Source organism: Gobio gobio (genome assembly GCF_949357685.1).
Source record: "Gobio gobio genome assembly, chromosome: 2".
Classification (NCBI taxonomy): domain Eukaryota; kingdom Metazoa; phylum Chordata; class Actinopteri; order Cypriniformes; family Gobionidae; genus Gobio; species Gobio gobio.
In genome coordinates, this window is record NC_137098.1 from 76,956,551 (window position 1) to 76,977,473 (window position 20,923).

Here is a 20,923-nt window from a genome sequence, read left to right on the forward strand (position 1 = left end):
AGCGCCTTTTAGAGAATCGTCTTTTTGTCAAGGCCGAGAAATGCGAATTTCATTCTGAATCTGTAACGTTTCTCGGTTCCGTCGTGTCGGCAGAGGGAGTTAGTATGGATTCCGCTAAGTCACAGGCTGTCATCGATTGGCCCGTTCCCGATTCCCGTACGGCTCTTCAGCGTTTCCTGGGTTTTGCTAATTTTTATCGACGGTTTATCCGTAATTTCAGTCAGATTGCAGCTCCACTTACCGCCCTTACTTCTGTCAAATCGCGTTTTCTCTGGTCAGATTCCGCTCAGCTCTCCTTCGATCGTCTAAAGAGGTTATTCTCCTCTGCACCTATCTTAGTTACACCTGATCCCCAGAGACAGTTCATTGTGGAGGTTGACGCTTCAGATGTGGGGGTGGGAGCGGTTTTGTCACAACGCTCGTCTATTGATAACAAGATCCATCCGTGCGCTTTCTACTCTCACAGGCTTTCACCTGTGGAACGAAATTATGATGTGGGAGACCGTGAGCTTTTGGCCATTCGGCTGGCTCTTGGTGAGTGGCGTCATTGGCTAGAGGGGGCGGCCGTTCCGTTTATCGTCTGGACCGACCACAGAAACCTTGAATATATTCGTTCTGCTAAGAGGTTAAATTCGCGTCAAGCACGATGGTCGCTTTTTTTTTGGACGGTTTGACTTCACCATTTCTTTCAGACCAGGCTCTAAGAACCTTAAGCCAGACGCGCTTTCTCGTCAGTTCGGCTCCTCGGGGGAGGGTTCCACCACCGAGTCCATTTTGCCTAAGGGCTGTGTGGTTGGTGCGCTCGTCTGGGGGGTCGAACGGTCTGTTAAGAGAGCGCTCGCCCACGTTACGGTTCCTCAAGGTTGCCCAGAGGGTAGATTGTTTGTTCCTAAGATTGTTCGATCCGCCGTTCTCCGCTGGGGTCACGCTTCCAAATTTGCCGCTCACCCTGGGGTGAGGGGTACCTTGGCCACAGTTTGCCAGCGTTTTTGGTGGCCATCTATGACTCGCGAGGTTCGTCAATTCGTTGCTGCCTGTCCTGTCTGCGCCCAGGCTAAGTCCGGTAATTCTCCTCCCGCGGGTCTGCTCCAACCCCTCGCGATTCCCTCTCGTCCTTGGTCCCATATTGCCCTGGATTTCGTTACGGGGCTTCCCCCGTCCTGTGGCAATACGGCGATCCTTACGGTTGTTGATCGTTTCTCGAAGGCGGTCCACTTTATTCCCCTTCCTAAGCTTCCCTCTGCTAAGGAGACTGCGCGGCTGGTCTTTAACCATGTCTTTAAGATTCACGGGCTTCCTACCAATGTCGTTTCTGATAGGGGGCCTCAATTTGTCTCGCATTTTTGGAGGGAGTTCTGCCGGCAGGTTGGCGCTACAGTCAGCCTGTCGTCAGGATTTCATCCACAGACTAATGGCCAGGCCGAACGGGCCAACCAGATTCTCGGGCGATTACTTCGCTGCCTGGTCAACCGCAATCCGTCGTCTTGGAGTGAGCAGCTTACATGGGCTGAATATGCTCACAATGCGTTACCATCGTCATCTACCGGGTTGTCTCCGTTTTTCTGTTGTCTGGGGTATCAGCCGCCTCTGTTCTCTTCTCAGGAACCTGACGCGGCTGTCCCTTCGGTCCAGTCTTTTATCTTGCGCTGTCGCCGTACCTGGAAGAGGGTGCGGAAAGCTCTTTGCCGTACCAGAGAACGCACCCGCCGTGCTGCCGATCGTCGCCGCTCGCGAGCTCCTAGGTACGTTTGCGGACAAAAGGTGTGGCTTTCCACACGTAACCTGCCTCTTTCCTCATCTTCTCGGAAATTGGCACCTCGTTTTATCGGGCCCTTTCCCGTTGTTAAGGTTCTCAGTCCGGTGGCTGTGCGCCTTCGGTTATCTCACTCTTTGCGCCGTGTCCACCCCGTTTTTCACGTCTCGTGCATTAAACCCGTCATTCGGGCTCCTCCCAACCCCTCTCCCCCCCTGCCCTTGTCGAGTGTTCTCCCGTATATAGGGTCAAGAGGCTGCTGGACGTGCGACCCCGGGGGCGGGGGCATCAGTATTTGGTCAATTGGGAGGGTTACGGTCCAGAGGAGAGGTGCTGGGTGCCGGCCCGGGACGTTCTGGACCGCTCGCTCATCGAGGACTTCCTTCGCTCTCGTCAGTCCCCTTCCTTGGGAGCGCCTGGGGGCGCTCGTTAGGGAGGGGGTACTGTCATGAGTTGGGTTTGGCTCTCTTCTCCTTCCCACCTGTTTGCTATCGTAATCAGCGCGCTCTCTGATTGAGACGCACCTGTTCCTCTTTTCAATGATCTTTCTGGCTATTTAGTGCCTTCTGTTTGTGGCTTCTTTGCCGGATTATTATTGTATGCTTTTCGCTCTAGTTCACGTCTCTCGTTTGCTCTGTCTATCTGTTCGAATCGACCTGTGTTGTCGTGTTGGTCTCACCTGTGTTTCTGTCCAGTTTCCTGCTGTATGTGAGTAACCACCTGGACGCTGTCTGTGGTGCTGAGTGCATTGACTGGGGCTGATTCGCTCGCCTCTGCCTTCCTGTTGCGAGCTCTGTGACCGGCCTGTTTCCAAGGACTGTCATTGTTTGTTTCCTGTGTTAAGCTCCAGATCTGCATCACCCTTTCCTGTGATCGGCAGTCCGCCTAAGTTCCTTTTGTGACTGAATAAACATTTCTGTTCTGCACCTTTGCATTTGGGTCCTCTCTCCGTTCACTGACATTTTTAAGTTGTTGAAGGCCTCTAATGCAGAAATAAAATGGTTTTAACATATTTTACATTTTAGTACATTTTTAGGGAAATGTAATTATATATAATATATATATATATATATATATATATATATATATATCGATTAAAAAAATAACTAATTAATCAAATTTTTTTCTGTGATTAATCGCAAGTTTTTAATATTTTGATATTGTAATAATTTCAGTTACTCTCCAAATTAATGTAAAAACAATTTAAAGACAGTATATTTTAAATATGTGTTGTAATGGCATCATTTTATGAATGAAGGCCAGTATCACTGATACTAATGTCTCTATGAAACATTAATGATGTTACATTACAGTATAACTGAAAGCTCCCAATTTCAACATTTATGAGGCTTTAAATAAACTACTTTTAATTTAAGTGAACTTAAAACAATCTTTACATAAACCCGCCTTCCTTGTTAGACGTATACAGAAATGTAATAGTTATCAAACACCTTTCTTAACTGCATAAATAATAAATTAAATATAGATTAATTATCATTAAAGCTACAATTTTCTCTGTTCCCATTATTCTTTGATGAACATTACTGACAGGCATCATCAGTGCTCCTGTCACTTTAAGAACGGCCGCTGACAAACATGACGCGGATCTGATGTGCTGTCCCGCACATCTCTTTTCCTCACAAATCTTTAAGTTAATTTAAGACGTTATTTAACTAATTTAAGACTCCTAATATGAGAATACTCAAAATTCTCTGTGTTGTTGTTATTGTTTGTTCAAGAGCAAAAGAGAAGCAGGAGACTGACGCGAGTCTGTCTTTGCGTCGAGTGTGTGTGTGTGTGTGTCCCTCGATTAGCTGACATGAGACGCAGCCACTCAGACATGACATTGACATACAGCGGGTTCTCTTGTGTCTTGTCTCGCTTGGAAGCATTTATATGAATAGGAGAGTGATCATGTAACGCTAGGCAAAAATTGATATAAAAAAACGGATGCTCCGTTATTTGCGTTAAATATTTTTAATGCATTAAGCTGAAAAAATTAATCGCCCGCATTAACGTGTTAATTTGCCAAGCCCTAATATATATATATATATATATATATATATATATATATATATATATACACTCACCTGAAGGATTATTAGGAACACCATACTAATACTGTATTTGACCCCCTTTCTCCTTCAGAACTGCCTTAATTCTACGTGGCATTGATTCAACAAGGTGCTGAAAGCATTCTTTAGAAATGTTGGCCCATATTGATAGGAGAGCATCTTGCAGTTGATGGAGATTTGTGGGATGCACATCCAGGGCACAAAGCTCCCGTTCCACCACATCCCAAAGATGCTCTATTGGGTTGAGATCTGGTGACTGTGGGGGTCATTTTAGTACAGTGAACTCATTGTCATGTTCAAGAAACCAATTTGAAATGATTCAAGCTTTGTGACATGGTGCATTATCCTGCTGGAAGTAGCCATCAGAGGATGGGTACATGGTGGTCATAAAGGGATGGACATGGTCAGAAACAATGCTCAGGTAGGCCGTGGCATTTAAACGAAAGCCAATTGGCACTAAAGGGCCTAAAGTGTGCCAAGAAAACATCCCCCACACCATTACACCACCACCACCAGCCTGTACAGTGGTAACAAGGCATGATGGATCCATGTTCTCATTCTGTTTACGACAAATTCTGACTCTACCATCTGAATGTCTCAACAGAAATTGAGACTCATCAGACCAGGCAACATTTTTCCAGTCTTCAACTGTCCAATTTTGGTGAGCTCGTGCAAATTGTAGCCTCTTTTTCCTATTTGTAGTGGAGATGAGTGGTACCCGGTGGGGTCTTCTGCTGTTGTAGCTGTAAGAGTGGACTCCTGTAGATGGTTCAATCTACAGGGTTGCCAGAAGACTAAAGAAACGTTATCAGAAAGATGGAAGAAAACTGTACATTTCTTGTCTATTTCCACCCACTGCAACTCATACCAACGACGGAGATAAGCGCAGTTACAATAGCAAAATATGTGGGAGAGCGTTGCTATAATATGACTATATTGTATTGCAATAGGGAGTACTTCAAAGTCAATACTAAATCAAAACTAGTTAGGGGGGGGGGGATAGGGAAAGAGAGTGGGGGAGAGAGAGAGAGAGAAAGAGAGCAAAGAAGAGAAGCCCAGATGACTTCAAGAGCCAGAGGAAAAAAGAGAGAGAGCCACAGTTCCAATCCTCTTTTATCTATTCCTTGACCATGTGACTGAAACCAAATGTATTCTTTTAAACTGACCAATCAGACCAAACTCACACATAATATTCAAACTGACCAATCAGACCAAACTTCCCCCACTGTAAAAGTGGGACCCCATACAGGCCTGTCTTTTGTCTTCCAGGTCCTTCTGATAAGCAAATGTGTTGACAACAGTAAAGCAAATTTCTTTGTTGGATTTCAAATATCAAATATCTTTGATTATTTTCAATCCCTTCATAGCCCATCTGCCTCAAGGTTGTGCATGTTGTGGCTTCACAAATGCTTTGCTGCATATCTCTGTTGTAACGAGTGGTTATTTCAGTCAAAGTTGCTCTTCTATCAGCTTGAATCAGTCGGCCCATTCTCCTCTGACCTCTAGCATCAACAAGGCATTTTCACCCACAGGACTGCCGCATACTGGATGATTTTCCCTTTTCACACCATTCTTTGTAAACCCTAGAAATGGTTTTGCGTGAAAATCCCAGTAACTGAGCAGATTGTGAAATACTCAGACCGGCCCGTCTGGCACCAACAACCATGCCACGCTCAAAATTGCTTAAATCACCTTTCTTTCCCATTCTGATATTCAGTTTGGAGTTCAGGAGATTGTCTTGACCAGGACCACACACCTAAATGCATTGAAGCAACTCCCATGTGATTGTTTGATTAGATAATTGCATTAATGAGAAATTGAAGAGGTGTTCCTAATAATCCTTTAGGTGAGTGTATATATATATATATATATATATATATATATATATATATATATATATATATATATACGCATGCGCGAGAATATGACGCAGATCCGGCGTTCGTACACATGACCCAGAAGCGATTTGTTTACAAGCAGAGGAAGACGTGCGTGTCTAAGCTGTTGGATTCTACATTGATCGTGCTTTAGGTCTCGGCGTAGTTCTCAAAATGGGGCTTAAGTGTGCATTTCATGGATTCCCGAAAGCTGGCGCTACGTCATATTCTCGCGCATGGAGGCATACACGGAAGACAATAACAAGTTGGATAAAGGTGTTATTTTGATTTTTTTTGACGCACAAAAACTATTGTCGTCGCATCGTAAAATTATTGTAGAGCCACTGTGGTGAGATGGACTTTGTAACGACGTTTTAAGTGCCTTTTATGGGTCTTGGGAGTATAAATGTACTGAATGCCAATGGAGGCCTATCTGAAGCCTTTCTCAGTCATCAGCTTTCAACTAAAATATCTTCACTTGTGTTCCGAATATGAACGGAGGTCTTACGGGTGTCGAACGACATGAGGGTGAGTAATTAATGACAGAATTTTCATTTTTGGGTGAACTAACCCTTTAACTAACACAGTTGAACAGAACTAGACTAACGAGGGTAACCAAGGAAACAGACGGGTGGCGGGAAATTCAGACAAAGGAACATGTGACAAATGAAACCTGGAAGTACATGGAACAAAACACAACCAAAACAGACCAAACATGTGACAACCATATGAATTAAATCCCCATTATATCGCGACAGGAAGCTAATACAAACACTCGATGGTGCTCTAAGTGACATTTTGAGTGAAAGTGTAATTTTAATCTTTTAAATTGTGTTATAGTTTGATGCTAACTGTAGCTCTAATGCACCTGTTGGAACAGGAGCTTTGTCTATTTTGTTACAATAATTCACATAATGTTCCTTTTAGTTGCTTTTAGTTTTTTTTTTTTTTTTTTTAAGAAAGACTTCAGATAATATGGGGATTACTGTGAAGTGCTGTTAAATGGCCCATTCATGCCAGCAAGGCTATACTGGCTTTTAATAAAGGCAATAAAAAAAACTAAAGAATAACGACAAAAGGATAATGAGGATTAAATCTCATACTCTCAGAGTTGTAAAACGATTGTCGATTGAGGATATTGTAGCATTAATTGAGCTGTTCTCCTCGCCAGACATTAGACAAAAGCCTGCAAATCGGTGTTTGCTGACCAACATATTTTGATAGTGTCTTCTCTAAAAAAAACGCTGACGTGGTCTTAGAAAATGTTTCATAAAATTCATAGTGACAGGCTCAGATTTTAAATGAAGCTTGACCACACTTGTGGCCTCACTACATTGACATAATATTGTTATACATTTAAAAATATTTTCTTAATATTTTTATTTTTTGTTTTTATGTTTGAGCCTATATATCTCCAAATTAATAGCTGTCTGAGTAATAATGAGTATTCAGCTGTAAACTCTTAAGTGTTGGCTTTCTAAATATATATTGGTTATGTGTTTATGTGTGACAGGCAAGGGTTTAAATCTTTATTTGATATCATTCCTTGTTGTTTATACTGCTAAATATAATTTATTCATCACCAAAAATAGTCTAATATTGCCTATCACATTAAATCTGACATCGCTAGCTTTTAATCTTAATCACTATCACAACGCATTAGCTTTGCTAGTCTTTTAGTGCATCCGTATCTTCTGTTTTTCTCTTGTGCGCCTTTTACAAGTCCATCAAACAATTCAGGTGATTTGGATTAGTCAACAAACACGGTAAGCCATGTCATCTTCTCCTGTTATTGTCACTTGCACTGCCTGTCACGGTTAGCATAAATAAGAAAAAATCCACTCTTACGTTCCGATTAGAACATCAAACAGGTTCTCCCCACTCAGTGAGGCACCCACTAAGTATCCTGTTGAAAGTGCCCTAGTTATTGGTGATTCTATTACATGGAATGTGAAAATAGAGACACCAGCCACCATAGTCACGTTTACCAGGAGCCAGAGCGCCTGACATCAAAGCACATATAAAAATGCTGGCTAATGCTAATCGTAAATTCTCTAAGATTATTATTCACATCGGCACTAATGATGTTCGACTTTGCTAGTCAGATATCACCAAAATTAACATTAAAGATGTGCGTGAACTCGCAAGTACGATGTCAGCAAAAAAAATTTGTTCTGGTCCCCTCCCCATGAGGCATATTGATGAAATACTTAGCAGACTATCCACACTCAATGGCTGGTTGTCTAAGTGGTGTCCGCAAAATAAAATAGGGCTCATAGACAATTGGAAAAGCTTTTGGGGCAGACCTGACCTGTTAAAAAGAGATGGTATTCATCCCTCCTGGGATGGTGCCGCTCTTCTCTCTAGTAATTTGGCACATAGTCTTAGAGTTGAACCTTGACTAACTGGGGCCCAGGTCAGGAAGCAGACGGACTGGCCCAACCAATCGTCTGCTAGCTGTAGAAATAAGATAAATCCCAACACATAGAGACTCTATCACCTAGATAATATCACATAGAGACATGTGTCTGTTCCCCGAATTGGTAAATGCAGGAAGCAGATGGACTGAAGATACAGGAAGTATATTTCTGTATATTCCTGTTTTTAACAAGCTAACTCTAATTATGTCATTATTTACACACTCTCATGTCATTCTTTCTTTTCAGTGAAACATCAGGGGTGAATTTTTGAAGACTGAAGCCGTCAAACGCCAAAATGACTAAATAAAATGCATCACATAAGTGGTTCATCTTCTCTAAGACTATATATGTCATGCTGAATATTGTTTTTTTCTTTCCCCATTTCATAGACACCGAAAGATCACAAGATTTTTTTCACAAGGCATTTGTAATGCATGGTGAAAGCCGTCCCGTATATCGTCCGTCACAAGGGGAAGCTCTGTTTCTAACAGAGATGACACAAAGACTTATAAATAAAACTGTTGAAACACTTTAAAATGTACATATTAACATGTGTTCATATAGTGATGTATTGGGTGCTGCTCTGTTTACTTATTCTTATTTCCTGTGGTTTTATTTTATTTTTGTGAGCACGTTATGGATTCATGTTAATGCGTTTGGCCAACATTGACCATTGCCAAAGTAATTTTATTTAAACTTTTCTTATATCATGCATATTTGAAATCTAATTTCATGTTGGTAAATTTGAGATTTAACAGCTTCTGCTTGAAAATCATTTATTTAAAATAGATTTAGAATAGACTCACCTAGCATGTTGGAATCAAGTTTCGACAAATGCTTGCCTAGTTTTCTTGAAGTCGAATGCTTGTGTTCAAAAAATCATGAATGTAAATCTACATGTAAATGTTCCCAAATTTCTCTCTTTGCCAGCAGCTTTGGGTGATGCCTGCAATAAGGCCAAAGTTTAAGTGACTTTCAAGATCCATCTACAATAATTACACAGGAACAAATGAGTAACGCATTATTAGCACTCTCATAACTACTATTACCTAACAAATTAGTGTCCTCTGGCAGGTGTAAAAGGGTGTAAAAAAATTTTAGTTATAGATTAACTAATAGTAAACTACCACTTTCAACTAAGCACTATTACTTACTAATTCATTAATCAGAGTTTCTTGTTAGGTAATAGTAGTTACTAGAGTGTTAATTATGCATTATTAATTTGTTCCTGTGTAGTTATTCAGTAATGAGAGAACTATTTTAAAGTGTTACCTTTATTTATAATAATTATAGTGTTCTTTTCTTGCCCCTGATAGACTTGGCTGTAATTTGAGTAGGCATTCTATGAATCATTTGAATAGGCAGTCAACTGTGATGCCTATATGTAAATAATGTTTGTGTAATCTTTTCTTTGGAAAGAAGCTAAGAAAATGACTTAATGTAGATGAGATATTGTGACATGCTGGTGGAACAAAGATGGACAGTGTTTTTTGTTTTTTTCTGAATTAAGTTGCAAGAAATTACTAGTCATCCAATGTTTTATATCAGCTATGCATTCCGTTAATTTTGTGAATTGGTAAGTTTCGTCAGGGCGTGAATATATATAGAGAGCTTAGTATCGTTAACATAACAGTGAAAACTAACGCCATGCTTCCTAATGATATTTCCCAGTGGTAGCATGTACAGGGTGAAAAGCAACGGTCCTAGTACTGAGCATTGCGGTACTCCATACTGAACTTGTGATCGGTATGACATCTCTTCATTTACTGCTACAAACTGATACTGATCAGATACGTATGATTTAAAACATGCCAATGCAATTCCACTAATGCCAACATACTGTAGTTTTCGAGTCTATTCAAAAGAATGTTGTGGTCATTCATTCATTCATTATCTTCCGCTTATCCGGGGCCGGGTCGGAGGGGCAAAAGTCTAAGCAGAGACGCCCAGACTTCCCTCTCCCTAGCCACTTCCTCCAGCTCTTCCGGGGGAACCCCGAGGCATTCCCAGGCCAGCCTGGAGACATAATCCCTCCAGGTCTAGGGCTTCCCCGGGGCCTCCTCCCGGTGGGACGTGCCTGGAACACCTCCCTGGGAAGGCGTCCAGGAGGCATCCGATATAGATGCCCGAGCCACCTCAGCTGGCTCATTTCGATGTGGAGGAGCAACAGCTCCTGACCGAGCTTCTCACCCTATCTCTAAGGGAGCGCCCAGCCACCCTACGGAGAAAACTCATTTCGGCCACCTGTATCCGGGATCTTGTCCTTTCGGTCATGACCCACAGCTCATGACCATAGGTGAGAGTAGGAACGTAGATCGACTGGTAAATCGAGAGCTTCGCCTTACAGCTCAGCTCCTTCTTCACCACGACAGACCGGTACATCGACCGCATTACTGCAGATGCAGCACCGATCCGTCTGTCAATCTCCAGTTCCATCCTTCCCTCACTCGTGAAAAAGACCCCGAGATACCTGAACTCCTCCACCTGAGGCAGGAACTCTCCACCAACCTGAAGTGGGCAATCCACCCTTTTCCGACTGAGAACCATGGCCTCGGACTTGGAGGTGTTGATTCTCATCCCAGCCGCTTCACACTCGGCCGCAAACCATCCCAGTGCACGCTGAAGGTCCAAAATCATCCGCAAAAAGCAGTGACGAAATCGCATGGTCCCCAAACCGGACGCTCTCCTTGGCTGCACCTAGAAATTCTGTCCATAAAAATTATGAACAGAACTGGTGACAAAGGGCAGCCCTGCCGGAGTCCAACATGCACCGGAAACAGGTCTGACTTACTGCCGGCAATGCGAACCAAGCTCCTGCTCCGGACGTACAGGGACCGAAAAGCCCTAAGCAGGGGGCCCCGGACCCCATACTCCCAGAGCACCCTCCACAGGATGCCAAGAGGAAAACGGTCAAATGCCTTCTCCAAATCCACAAAACACATGTGGACAGGTTGGGCAAACTCCCATGAACCCTTTAGCACCCTGGAGAGGGTATAGAGCTGGTCCAGTGTTCCACGACCGGGACGAAAACCACACTGTTCCTCCTGAATCCGAGGTTCCACTATCGGCCGAATTCTCCTCTCCAGTACCCTGGCATAGACTTTCCCGGGGAGGCTGAGAAGTGTGATCCCCCTGTAGTTGGAACACACTCTCCAGTCCCCCTTCTTGAAAAGAGGGACTACCACCCCGGTCTGCCAGTCCAGAGGCACTGTCCCCGACCGCCACACGATGTTGCAGAGGCGTGTCAGCCAAGACAGCCCCAGAACATCCAAAGACTTGAGGTACTCAGGGCGGATCTCATCCACCCCCGGTGCCTTGCCACTGAGGAGCTTTTTAACTACCCCGATGACTTCAGCCCGGGTGATGGACGAGTCCACCTCTGAGCCCTCAGCCCCTGCTTCCTCAGTGGAAGACATGTCGGTGGGATTGAGGAGATCCTCGAAGTATTCCTTCCACCGCCCGACGATATCCCCAGTTGAGGTCAACAGCTGCCCATCTCCACTGTAAACAGTGTTGGGAGTGTACTGCTTCCCCCTCCTGAGGCGTCGAACGGTTTGCCAGAATCTCTTCGAGGCCAACCGATAGTCTTTCTCTATGGCCTCACCAAACTCCTCCCAGGCCTGATTTTTTGCCTCCACAACTACCCGGGCTGCAGTTCGCTTGGCCTGCTGGTACCTGTCAGCTGCCTCCAGAGTCCCACAAGCCAGCCAGGCCCGATAGGACTCCTTCTTCAGCTTGACGGCATCCCTTACTTTTGGTGTCCACCACCGGGATCGGGGATTACCGCCTCGACAGGCACCGGAGAACTTACGGCCACAGCCCCGAAAAGCCGCATTGACAATGGAGGTGGAGAACATGGTCCACTCGCACTCAATATCTCCAGACTCCCTTGGGATCCGGTCGAAGCTCCGCCGGAGGTGGGAGTTGAAGATCTCTCTGACAGGGTGCTCAGCCAAACGTTCCCAACAGACCCTCACAGTACGTTTGGATCTGCAGAGTTTGTCCAGCTTCCTCCCCCGCCATCGGATCCAACTCACCACCAGGTGGTGATCAGTTGACAGCTCCGCCCCTCTCTTCACACGAGTGTCCAAGACATACGGCCAAGGGTCAGATGAGACGACCACAAAGTCGCTCATCGACCTCCGGTCTAGGGTGTCCTGGTGCCACGTGCACTGATGGACACCCTTATGCTTGAACATGGTCTTCGTTATGGACAAGCTGTGGCTAGCACTGAGGTCCAATAACAAAACACTGCTCGGGTTCAGATCAGGGGGGCCGTTCCTCCCAATCACTCCCTCCAGGTGTCACTGTCACTGCCCACGTGGGGCGTTGAAGTTCCCCAGTAGAACCCTCGTTCACCGGGGTAAACTCGAATACATGGCGGCTGAGCTGGGGGCCTATAAGCAAGCCCACTCCAGCCCTCCGCCTCTCACCATGGGCAACTCCAGAGTGGTAGAGAGTCCATCCTCTCTCAAGAAGTGTGGTTCCAGAGCCCAAGCTGTGCGTAGAGGTGAGCCCGACTATCTCTAGTCGGTACCTCTCAACCTCAGGCTCCTTTCCCGCCAACGAGGTGACATTCCACGCCCCTAAAGCCAGATTCCATGTCCAGAGATCGGTTTGTCGGGGCCTCGCCTTTGACTGTCGCCCGATCCACTAAGCACCGACCGCTTACGATCCATCCTGCAGGTGGTGAGCCCACAGGAGGGTGGCCCCATGTCGCTCCTTCGGGCTGAGCACGGCCGGGTCCAGGGTGGGGCCCTGGCTGCGCCATGCCGGGCGACGTCACGGCCCTTGTTATAACTGTGCTCATAGAGGGTTTATGAACTGTTCTTAGTCTGGCCCGTCACCAAGGACCTGTTTGCCTTGGGAGACCCTACCAGGCGCATATAGCCCCAGACAACATAGCTCCCAGGATCATTCAGGTACTCAAACCCCTCCACCATGATAAGGTGACAGTTCAAGGAGAGGCTGTTGTGGTCAGTAGTATCAAATGCAGTAACTCTAATAGAGAGATACAGCCACTATCAGATGATAAGAGCAAATCATTTGTAACTCTGATGAGAGCAGTCTCAGTACTATAATACGGTCTAAATCCTGACTGGAAATCCACACAGATACCATTTCTTTCTAAAAAAGGAGCATAGTTGTGAAGACACTGCCTTTTCTAGTATTTTTGACAGAAAGGGTAGATTTGAGATAGGCCTGTAATTGACTAATTCTGTAGGATCAAGTTGCATTTTTTTAATAAGTGGTTTAATAATAGCTAACTTAATAAATGCCTAGGGTTGTGCTTGTTTTCTTCTAAGAGAGGAGAGAAATAAGCAGATCTAGCAGTTTTTACAGCCTTTCTGTATGCAATAATGCTCTTTTTCCACGAAATGCGGAAAAAAAAAATTCTTCCAGCTGCGCTCCATTTTTCTGGCTGCTGTTTTAAGGGCTCGAGTGTGATCGTTGTACCACGACGTTGGACTATTTTCTTTAATCTTCTTTAAGCGCAGGGGAGCAACTGTGTCTAAAGTGCTCGGAAAGAGAGGGTCAATAGTTTCTGTTGCAACATCTGGGATGCTGAGGAGATGAAACTGATGAGGAAGATTATTTACAAAGCAATCTTTAGTGGCGGCAGTGATAGTCCTGCCTAATTTGAAGTGAGGGGACTTTGCAGCCTTGGCTAAATTAAGTGTACATGATACTAGGTAATGATATGAGATGTCATCACTCTGCTGCAGAATTTCAACAGTATCAACATTTATTCCATGTGACAGTGTTAAGTCTAAAGTAGGGATGGAATGATTACCGGTTTCACGATTAACCACAGTAAAATATACTGACGGTTAGTAAAATTGTTTAAAAATTAATTATCTTTAAAACCTCGTGTGATTATCACGATTTTGAAAACTCGCAGTAAATCCTGTCCAGTCAGTGTCAGTCCAGTGCAGGTGGCGGCGCAGCGCGCAACGCTGTTTCCAAAATGAGAAGAAATGGCAGAAGGTAGTGACAGCACTCGGGGGATTGTTCAGCCTTCTAAAAGGACCAAATCTGAGGTGTGGTCATATTTTGGCTTTTACAAAAGTCCTGAGGGAAACTTAATCGAAGATGGTTACCCTGTCTGCAGAACATGCCAGAAGAAAGTCGCTGTAATAGGGGAAATGCGTAAAATCTGCGAACGCAAGGCAAGTGGACTTTGACCTCAATAGGCAAGGCAAGGCAAGTTTATTTGTATAGCACATTTCATACACAGTGGCAATTCAAAGTGCTTTACACAGAAATGAAGTTAAAATATTCGTAAGTGAATAAAATAAAAATATATATAGAAAATAAAGATGAAATCCCCTACCTGGGGTGGAAGAAAATGGAGAGTCAGGTTTACTTTAAAAATATTTGTCAGGTAACTGTGCGTTTAGACAGTACCCTTACAGACAAATCTTCTTGGCCTAACTTGAGGGCGTTCTCTATAAGTTTTAGCCGTCAGAGCAGATCTAAACGGGTCTTCCTCGCACCGGAGGGAGTACTCAAAAAAAATATTTGTCAGGTAACTGTGCATTTAAACATTACCCTTACAGACAAATCTTCCTGGACAGGAACACCAGGGCTATCTCTACTTTGTTCGACCATCAGAGTGGATCTACACGGTCCTTCCTCTTACCACCAAGGCTATACAGATCTATCCGTCAGAGCAGATCTAAACGGATCGTCCTCGCGCTGGAGGGATTTCGATGTATCGCTCCCCCGTCTCTCAACCTCTTCCACCCAGACAGCCTTAACAAAATAAAAAAATAATAAAAAAATAAAAAGTATAATTAAAAATAAAAATAAAAACAGGGTTAAATTCAAACATATAATTAAAGTGCAAGCAGTTCCGACAAAGCACAGAGCTCATTCAGTAAATGCACAGCTAAACAGATGTGTTTTGAGTCTGGATTTGAAAGTGGCTACTGTTGGAGCACATCTGATCTGTTCAGGAAGCTGGTTCCAGCTACGGCTGGCATAATAGCTAAAAGCAGACTCTCCTTGCTTTGAGTGAACCCTTGGTATTTCTAATTGACTTGATCCTGATGATCTGAGTGATCTATTGGGTTTGAACTTAATCAGCATATCTGCAATGTATTTAGGTCCTAGGTCATTGAGTGATTTATATACAAGTAATAGTACTTTAAAATCGATACTAAATGTAACTGGAAGCCAGTGTAAAACCTGAGGACTGGTGTGATATGGTCATATTTTCTGGTTCTACTCAGAATCCTGGCAGCAGCGTTCTGTATGAGCTGTAGCTTTCTAATTGTCTTTTTGGGAAGGCCAGTGAGAAGACCATTACAATAGTCCACCCTACTGGTGATAAAAGCATGAACGAGTTTCTCTAAGTCTTGCCTGGAAACAAAGCATCTAATTCTTGCAATATTTTTGAGATGATAGTAGGCTGATTTAGTTATTGCTTTGAAAAGACTACTGAAACTCAGGTCTGACTCCAAAATCACACCAAGATTCCTGACTTGATTTTTTTTTTATTAGACCTTTAGCCTCAAGATATGCGTTCACCTTGAGAATTTCATCTTTGTTTCCAAATGTAGTGATTTCAGTTTTGTCTTTGTTTAACTGAAGGAAGTTTTGGCACATCCACCTGTTAACTTCATCAACGCATTTACATAGAGAGTCAATGGGGCTGTAGTCATTAGGTGATAGGGCTAAGTAGATCTGGGTGTCGTCAGCATTTCTGTGGTAAGCCATTTTGTTATTTTTCATTATTTGGCTCAGTGGCAGCATGTATAGGTTGAATAGGAGTGGTGCAAGAATTGACCCTTGTGGGACTCCGCATGTCATGGATGTCCACTCAGACTTATGGTCACCTATACTCACATAATAGCCTCTCCCTTCTAAGTATGACCTGAACCATTTGAGGACCATTCCAGAAAGCCCAACCCAATTTTCTAGCCTGTCAAGAAGTATGTTGTGGTCAACATTGTTGAATGCAGCACTGAGGTCGAGTAGTACTGTTTTGAAAACTGGATCACGGAGGCTAGATTTGTTGCGTCAAGGCAATGTTAAAATCACCCTGCCCACTCATTCACATAAAACAATATATTGATTTAAAATGGTTAAGATATGTTTTGTGGCAGGAAGGCTTAGAACGTAAATCATCATGAATATCGGTGTGTTTCACACATGGGAAGACAAAGACACTCCCTTACTGGCCCTATCAGCTGAATGAGACTGTCAGGGAACTAGAACAAATAATGTGAAGCGATTCAAATGTAAGGTTAATCCGTTATCCCAAAAACTGAATCCAACGGCTTGGTTGAAGGAAAAAGCCTTTTCAGCATTTCTATGAAGTTCTCTTAATTCATTGATATCTAATTTTAATTCTGACTCCATGAATAATTTGATCTGTCTCCAATTATATGTGACTTCATTTAATTTGTTACGTTTGTAACATACCAGCTGATCTTAAGTTTAGTTGTGATTAATTTACATCGTTGATTTTTCTTAGTATCTCTTATTTTCAAATATTCGTTCATCAAGGGACACGATTGCAGAGTGAATATTTTACCTTTAAGTGGTCGCACCTGCTTACTCAACAAAAAGTGTAATTTTTGTAATCGACAGGAAAGCTGCCACTTGCTAATACAGTGATAGTCAGAAATTGGATAAATGCTCCATGCTTCAGTAATGGGTTCCTCGGTTTGATCTATCCTAGCAAAGGATTTGCGGAAATAAAGGATCCATCCACATTGATCCATACTAGAATAATGATTTCAGAATAATACAAGATAAATCAAGAATAGCATTTATTGTGGCCAGACAGAAAATGAAAATAATTAAACAAGAATCCATGGTACACAACTGATCAGCGTAAAAATATAAAACACAATTACAAAGTAATATGAAAATAATTTCAGAGTCATCATATCTGGCACAGTACACACAGTGTGTGTGAGTGCCTCTAAGACACTGACACAACACGGCATGGGGGTTCTGGCTACAGAATTTTTCCCAAATGGCAGCTCCTTATACTCAGACCAGAACAAAAGGGTTGTAAATATTTACAACACAAACACCTGGTTTCAGGGGAGAGGATCAGATATCTTTGAAGAGACCAATCAAAAAGGAGAACAGAATTCTCATTAGTCTTTCTGATACAGTGAAACTGAGACCATTTTGCCCATCACACTGAGACTAGGGCTGCAAGATAAAAAAAAAAAAAAAAAAAACATTCAGGTTACAATTATCTACAATTTAACATTCCCAAATTCTATACATAAGGTTTGTTGTGCCTTTTAGGTACATACTTATAGGGCTGCATAAATCAATAATAACATTATCTATAATTATGTGGATGTGCCAAAACTTTCTTCAGTTAAACAAAGACAAAACTGAACTCATTGCGTTTGGATGAAATTCAAAAGGTGAACACGTAACTTGAGTCTGGATTCTTGATGTGATTTTGGAGTCAGACCCTAGTTTCAGTAGTCATGTAAAATAAATAACAAAATCAGCTTACTATCATCTCAAAAATATTGCAAGAATTAGATGCTAAGACTTAGAGGAACTTGTTCATGCTTTTATCACCAGCAGGATGGACTATTGCAATGGACTCCTCACTGGCCTTCCCAAAAAGACCATTAGACAGCTGCAGCTCATACAGAACGCTGAGCTGAACCAGAAAATATGACCATATCGCTCCAGTTAGGGTGGCCATACGTCTGGATTTTAAGCCCCCTGTCCGGCGCCCGGTGCAGCCTCAAGCCAGACACTCATTTGTTCTCTTTTTTGGACTTGGGAATCTTGATTAGAAAGCAGCAGCATACCATCTAATGCTGTAAGATATCTGGTCAAACAAATGATTGGCTGAAAGCAGTGTCAAATAAATATCTGAAATATCAATGGTTAAAAACGTTAACAAGCCTCCACGATGTGCTGGCTACGTCATATCATAACAGACCTCTTTTAATCTGGAATGGACAAAAGAGCACAAATTTATATCAAAAAGCAGTAGAGACGCCTTTCATGGATTTGGCACTGTGCCAGATTATTTGTTTATTTATGTATTTCTTTTATTTCCAGAAGTCCAGAAATGTTATGTTTTCAGGCACTGTGCACTTTGCAAAACAGGTTAATATCAGTGGTCAGTTTTTGACAAATTTGATAAATACAAATACTGTGAACAAACACTTTTTTGCTTCTTACACATAGGTCTACTTCAAGATATGTCGTAGATCAAATGGGCTGGCAATTAATAGAGTAGGCAATTTCAGAATCACTGTATCATGATACCATCGACATGATGGACACCAGTGTCCTTTGCAATTATTCTTGCTTCACTAAATGCTGCAAAGTGTCCTCAGAAAACCCTAAAGAAAAGTGACACACTTTATTATCAGACTTCTCTGAGATTCTGCTTATGAGAAGATCCAGTTCTCGACTGGGTTTCCTTCCAAGCTCAGAGCTCCCGGGGCTTCAGCTGATCCATCGTTTATAATATTAATAACGTCTGACACCATGTAATGTATTGATGACAGGAGACCACATGTGGTTGAACAGAACTGGCTTTTACTTGTGTCTGCCTATAATAAAGATGGTGACGCAATAGTGCCTAACAGCATTCACTACATTACATTACAACATGTACATCATCATACATGACAACAAGGATTAAAATAACGACCCAACCACAACCAACCATTTTAACTTTGGCTGCTAGACTGTATGACTTGCATTTCATTTTAAACCAATTTCACTTCTTAATCTTTCTAATATCTGATTATTGTGAATTCATTTAGATATTTGGGCTTCTTTAATGGATGATTACATTATTTCATGAAAACAATCAATGCTCACAATCTCTCCTTGTAGACTTAAAAAAATTGTTTGCTACTGAATCAAATTCAAATTGACTGTACAACACAAGTTGAATTTGGTTAAATTATTATTATTTTTTACAGTGCCCATGTAATATGTCATCATTAATGACCAAACAAAGTTGTTAAACTTGTTTATATATATACAGTATATAAAACTCAGATTGAAATGGTAAGAGACTGCATACATAGAGTGTAAAGATGCTACTGCGGTTGGAAATATTGTCATTTGTTTAAACAATATGTGTAAATTGATTGCTAAGGAATTTCATTTATTTCTACACATTAGTCTGACAATTCTTAAAAGGCTATATAGACAAATAAAAGTAATGTAACTGAAGAAATGATCCAATAGTTTTCCCGTCATCACTTCCTTCTTTGAGCGCATTGAGCTGTAAATGAAAAGTTCATTACATCATAAAGACGTTGTTTCCTATTTCATTTTTAGCGTACGTATTCATTTGAATGAATTCCAGTGTTTCTTGAATGAACACACTCACCAGGCGCAGCTTCCTCCCGCATCACATCCTGTTTGGGCAGTTGAGACCAGCGCAGCTTCACGCCAGAAATCCCTCTTCCAGCCAGAACAGATTCCAGCTGAAACAAGAACATCTCTTAAAACCTCTATGAATGCGCTTAGATTTCTATGTCTCTCTCTCTCTCTCTCTCTCTCTCTCTCTCTCTCTCTCTCTCTCTCTCTCACCTGCGTCAGGAGCCGGGCTCTCACTGCAGCATCAGACAGACTCGAGCTGGACTTCAGTTTGAGCTTCACAAACGTTTGCTTTAAACAAGGACCTGAAAACACACACACACACACACACACACACACACACACACACACACACACACACACACACACACACACACACACAATGTTACTCTCTATCTTTAGATCAATGGTTGTGATGGGTCACAGTCAGCAGAGGAAAACAAAGATAAATGCATATAATCTTTAAGAAAAAATTTAGATCCCAAAATACGTCATTGCATCTTTTGCTTTTGGCATCAAAGGCTTTGTGTCTATAATATTTACAGTATTCTGGTGAAAATTCACCTGTCACTTAATATTAAACAGATGCAACTTCGACAGATCCTCAAAAAAAAAAAAAAAAAAAAAAAATCAACAAAATTATACAAAGTAAATCAAAATATGACCCAGATGACATTAAATACAAGTTCACTTGCAGTGAGACTGAACATGGTCTAGTGTCGACCACATGTGTGTTATTGACTGCTGAGAGCATGTATAAACAATAAAGAAATCAATAGTAATGGACATATTTCAACATAGTTTCTTTGTTCAGACCTTCTCCATAGACCTCCACCTCACACAGACTGAGAATCCTTGAATCTCCAGGAATGATCAGATTCACATATCGACCCTCCATATCGTTACAGGCGTAGGTGGACGAAATACCGACTGAAATACTAGAAATTACAGCACATCTACAGAGAGACAGAGAAAACTTCATTCAGACTTTATTCTTTCTGCGCTTGTGTTTTCAGCCTTGAGGAATCAGGGATTTCTATGGATATTAAGCCACTGAAAGAGGGTCTCACACAGGATTGTTGTTGCCATTGTTATCCAAAGAGTTTCCGATGCGAATTTCTGCTCCATTTATTTGGTCCAGACAGCAGTCTCGTCTGTTAGTGACGACCACCCTACTAACACTGTAAATCTGACCCAGATCCAGCCTCCACCATGGGTTAGTCTGAATATTGGTTGACAAGCATGTTAACGATGGATGTGGGAAAAACCCTGGATTGAAATCAATGGCCTTGTCAGCGATCCAGCTGCTATAGGTTGATGACTGTGTGACGCTTCTTCCTATTGCCAAATTAGCTGTAAAATAACAGGATCAAGAAATATTTTATTTATACAAATGTTTACTTCATTTTAGGAATGCATTTCTACCAGATCTGTCTGTTTCTAGACTAGAACTACACT